Here is a 5,333-nt window from a genome sequence, read left to right on the forward strand (position 1 = left end):
TGGGAAGCAGCCGCATAGCACAGGGAGATCATCTTGGTGCTTTGTGACCACCTAGAGGGGTGGGATAGGGAGGGTGGGAGGGAGGGAGACGCAAGAGGGAAGAGATATGGGAACATATGTATATGTATAACTGATTCACTTTGTTATAAAGCAGAAACTAGCCCACCATTGTAAAGCAATTATACTCCAATAAAGATGTTAAAAAAAAAAAAAAAAGAAAGGAGGAGGGCTGAAGTTTTCCCCTTTGCTCTCCAAAATCTTTGCTTCCTTTTAGATGACTTTATAAAACAGCTTTATTGAGATATAATTCACATACCATAAAATTAATCCATTTAAAGTGTACAGAGCCCGCAAGTCGCAGCCTGCTCACCTCACACCCGCCCACCCCAATGGAGCCCAGAATTTCTGTGATCGTATTTGAATAAGTCACTTGGAGAGAGCCCGTAGCTCCATTGCACCATGTGTGGCATTTGGGCCCTCTTTGGCAGCGACGACTGCCTTTCTGTTCAGTGTCTGAGTGCTATGAAGATTGCACACAGAGGTCTAGATGCATTTCTTTTTGAGAATGTCAGTGGATACACCAACTGCTGCTTTGGATTTCACTGGTTTGTGGTGGTTGACCAGCTGTTTGGAATGCAGCCAATTTGAGTGAAGTAATATCCTTACTTGTGGCTCTGTTACAACAGTGAAATCTACAACCACAAGGAGCTGCAACACCATTTTGAATTTGAATACCAGACCAAAGTGGATGGTGAGATAATCTTTCATCTTTATGACAAATGAGGAATTGAGCAAACAGTTTGTATGTCGGATGGGATATTTGCATTTATTTTACTGGATACTGTCAATAAGAAAGTGTTCTTGGGCAGAGATACCTATGGAGTCAGACCTTTGTTTAAAGCCGGGACAGAAGATGGACTTTTGGCCATGTGTTCAGAAGCTAAAGGTCTCATTACCTTGAAGCACTCTATGACTCCTTTTAAAAAAGTGGAGCTTTTTCTCCCAGGACACTATGAAGTTTTGGATTTAAAGCCAAATGGCAAAGTAGCATCAGTGGAAATGGTTAAATATCATCGCTGTAGAGATGAGCCTCTGCATGCCCTGTGTGACAGCGTGGAGAAACTCTTCCCAGGTTTTGAGATAGAAACTGTGAAGAACAACCTACAAATCCTTTTTGACAATGCCATTAAGAAACGTTTGATAATGGACAGAAGGATTGGCTGCCTTTTATCAGGTGGCTTGGTTTCCAGTTTGGTTGCTGCCATCCTGTTGAAGCAGCTAAAAGAGGCCCAAGTACAGTATCCTCTCCAGACATTTGCGATTGGCATGGAAGACAGTCCCGATTTACTAGCTGTTAGAAAGGTGGCAAATCATTGCGAGCGAACACCATGAAGTCCTCTTTAACTCTGAGGAAGGCATTCAGGTCCTGGATGAAGTCCTATTTTCCTTGATATTACATCAAGGAAATACTACATTTCCTTGCTATTTCCTTGATATTATGGTGTTACAACAGTCCGTGCTTCAGTAGGTACTTAATTTCAAAGTACATTCGGAAGAACACGGATAGCGTGGTGATCTTCTCTGGAGAAGGTTCAGATGAACTTACACAGGGTTACATATATTTTCACAAGGCTCCTTCCCCTGAGAAGGCCGAGGAGGAGAGTGAGCGGCTTCTGAAGGAACTCTATTTGTTTGATGTTCTCTGAGCAGATCGAACTACTGCTGCCCATGGCCTTGAACTGAGAGTCCGCTTCCTGGATCATCGATTTTCTTCCTATTACTTGTCTCTGCCACCAGATATGGGAATCCCCAAGAACGGGATAGAAAAACATCTCCTGAGAGAGACGTTTGAGGACTCCAGTCTGATACCTAAAGAGATCCTCTGGTGACCAAAAGAAGCCTTCAGTGATGGAATAACCTCAGTTAAGAATTCCTGGTTTAGGATTTAACAGGAATACATTGACCATCAGGTTGATGATGCAGCGATGGCAAGCGCAGCCCAAAATTTCCCGTCAGTACTCCCAAAACGAAAGAAGGCTATTACTACCATCAGATCTTTGAATGCCACTATCCGAGGTGCGCCGACTGGCTGCCTCATTACTGGATGCCCAGGTAGACTAGCACCACTGACCCTTCCGCCCGCACTCTGGCCCATTACAAGGCCGCTGCCAAAGCTTAGGTACTCCCTGAGCTGTGGAGTGAAAGTAAATGTTTCTTCTCATTATGAAGGGTAGGGGGCTTGGGGGCAGGATGGGTCAACTGCCCAGGCTTGTGTGGGTGTGAAAAAATAAAAGCCTTAAATCTGAAAGAAAGAAAGAAATAAAGTGTACAGTTCAGTGGTTTTTAGTATATTCACAGGTGATGCAATCATCAACACAATTTAATTTTAGAATATTTTCATAATCTCAAAAAGAAAATGATATTCATTAGCAGCCACTTTCCATTCTCCACCCCCAGCCCTAGGCAACCACTCATCTATAGATTTGTTTTTTCTGGACATTTTATATAAATGGAACCATATAATATGTGGCCTTCTTTGTCTGGATTATTTCACTTTGCATGATGATTTCAAGGTCCATCCACATTGTAGCATGCATTAGTACTTCATTATATTTCATGGCCAAATAATATTCTATTGTTTGGCTATACCACATTTTGTTTATCCTTTCATCAGTTGATTGACATATGGGTTGTTTCCACTTTTTAGCGATTATGAATAATGCTACTATGAACATCTGTGAACTAGTTTTCCTATGGACATATGTTTTCATTTCTCTTGAGTATATATACGTAGGAATGGTGAGATATATTTTTCTGTTTGATTGAGGAGGGGGTTTCTTTCTCTTTCATGTTGGAGTCTTTCCTCAAATATCTAGTGATTCCTGGTGATCCTGTTTATATTTAAATCAGAATTTTCAGCATGTCCATCTCAGCCCAGACTTTCAAGGTAGCCGTTGCCTCCAAATTCTAAGATTTTTAGGATAAGACATTCTTGCTTTACCATCTTAAAACCAAAAGTCTTATGTACACCTTAAAAATTAATTACAGAAGCAATAATTATACATATTCTTTTTTAAAAATTACAGTAAAGCAAAAATCTCATTATAACTTCTTCCAACTCTATTTTCCTCTCCAGGGACCAAGTTATTCCCCTCACTCCAGCAAAGCATACTTTCTGCTTTAATTCCATTTTGATTGGCAGATTTTCTTGATCTTTTTTGTTTGTTTGTTTTTGTGTTTGACTGTGCCACGTGGCTTGTGCGATCTTAATTCCCCACCAGGGATTGAACCCTTGCCCCCTGCAGTGGAAGCATGGAGTCCTAACCACTGGACCACCAGGGAATTTCCAAATCTTTTATTGCTTGGACATTTTTCAGATATTCCTTGAATTTTGCCCTGGAGTGTCATTATAAATAAGATTATGTAACAGTCACTTTCAACCGCCATCATGAGCCCATTAGCCCATTATATATACATGCCTAGTGTATTTCGTGTGTTTAAATTAACACAAATGGTATCACATCATTCATATCATTCTGTGGTTTGCCCTTTTCACACAACAATGTGTTATATGTTAGGTTCTTTCTCTTTAGCCACCTTGTAGTGTTTATTTGTAATAAATACATTGTATTTAATTTATTCATTTCCCCTTTGATGGGCATTTAGATGGTTTCCAATTCTTTGCTATTACAAATAATGCTTCAATAAACATCCTTGAATCTGTTTCCTTGTGCATATGTGTGATTGTCTATAGGTCATACAGTCAGTTAGCATGTATAGTTTTCAATTTTATTAGATGCTATCAAGTTGTTTTCAAAGTGCCTGCTTCAACGTACACTCCCATCAGCAGTCTATAAAAGTACCTTCCCCCATACCTTCTCCAACAGTTGATATTGCCAAATAATTCATTTCTGATAATCTTACTGGTGAAAAAATAGTATCTCCATATTTTAACTTGTGTTTTGTTAAGTGAGGATCTTTTATATTTTAATTTATCATTTGGATGTCTTTCCTATACATTGTTATTTATATTATTTCCTCATTTTCTTAGGATTGGTTATGTTTTTCCTATTGATATGTAAAAGTGTTCCGAATTAGAGTGTATTTGTTTCCCTGTCACTTATATTTTACTTTGTAATAGTATCTTGGGTCATAAATTTTTTTTAAATTTTGATATCAAATTTATTAATCATTTCCTTTACCAGTTTGAATCATGTTTTAGGAATTTATTTACTATCATAAAATATTCTCCCAAAATTAATGTATATATTTAATGTAATTTCAATTAGATTCAATTAGAATCCCAATATGATTTGGTGGGCTTTTTTAAAGTTTTTTTAAAATCATTTATTTATTTATTTTTGGCTGCGTTGGGTCTTCATTGCTGTGTGGGCTTTCTCTAGTTGCGGCGAGTGGGGGCTACTCTTTGTTGTGGTGTGCAGGCTTCTCATTGCTGTGGCTTCTTGTTGCAGAGCGCGGGCTCTAGGCGCATGGGCTTCAGTAGTTGTGGCACACGGGCTTAGTTGCTCCGCAGCATGTGGGATATTCCCGGACCAGGGCTCGAACCTGTTTCCCCTGCATTGGCAGGCGGATTCTTAACCACTGCGCCACCAGGGAAGTCTTGGTGTTTTGTTTCTTTTTTAATTGGATAAAATGATCCTAAAGAAAGGATAAACAGGGAATTCCCTGGCAGTCCAGTGGTTAGGACTCAGCGGTTTCACTGTCAGGGCCGGGTTCAATCCATGGTTGGGAACTAAGATCCTGCAAGCCACACGGCGTGGCCAGAAAGAAAGAAAGAATACTCCAAGCAGACAATGGATTAATATCCATAATATATCAAAAGCTCTTATAAATTAATTCAATATAAGAATGAACAAACAATATGAATAAACAATGCAGAGAGGAGAAAATTTTCTGCCAAGAAATAATGAAAAGATGCTTAAATTCACCATTAGTCCAGGAAATGCAATTTAAAGTAACAATGAGATATCACACGCCACCTTGTCAGAGACGCAAAAATTGTAAAAGAGCTATTACAGCTATTGCTGGCTGGGATTTGGAGAAAGGATATATATATATATATTTGTTTGTTTGTTTGTTTGTTTGTTGTGGCCTCTCCCGTTGCGGAGCACAGGTTCCGGTTGCGCAGGCTCAGCGGCCGTGGCTCACGGGCCCAGCCGCTCTGCGGCATGTGGGATCTTCCCGGACCGGGGCACGACCCCGTGTCCCCTGCATCGGCACGCGGACTCTCAACCACTGTGCCACCAGGGAAGCCCGAGAAAGGATATTTTTATCTTTAACTTTTGACAAAAGGTAACAAACTCAGAGATTTA

General features: G+C 40.0%; 1 pseudogene; it reads left to right on the forward strand.

Moving 5' to 3' along the window:
- The first annotated feature begins 459 nt into the window (after positions 1-459).
- LOC132422534 (asparagine synthetase [glutamine-hydrolyzing]-like) lies at positions 460-2,179 on the forward strand (annotated as a pseudogene).
- Positions 2,180-5,333: the final 3,154 nt, after the last annotated feature.

This window comes from Delphinus delphis, chromosome 1, assembly GCF_949987515.2.
Source record: "Delphinus delphis chromosome 1, mDelDel1.2, whole genome shotgun sequence".
NCBI lineage: Eukaryota > Metazoa > Chordata > Mammalia > Artiodactyla > Delphinidae > Delphinus > Delphinus delphis.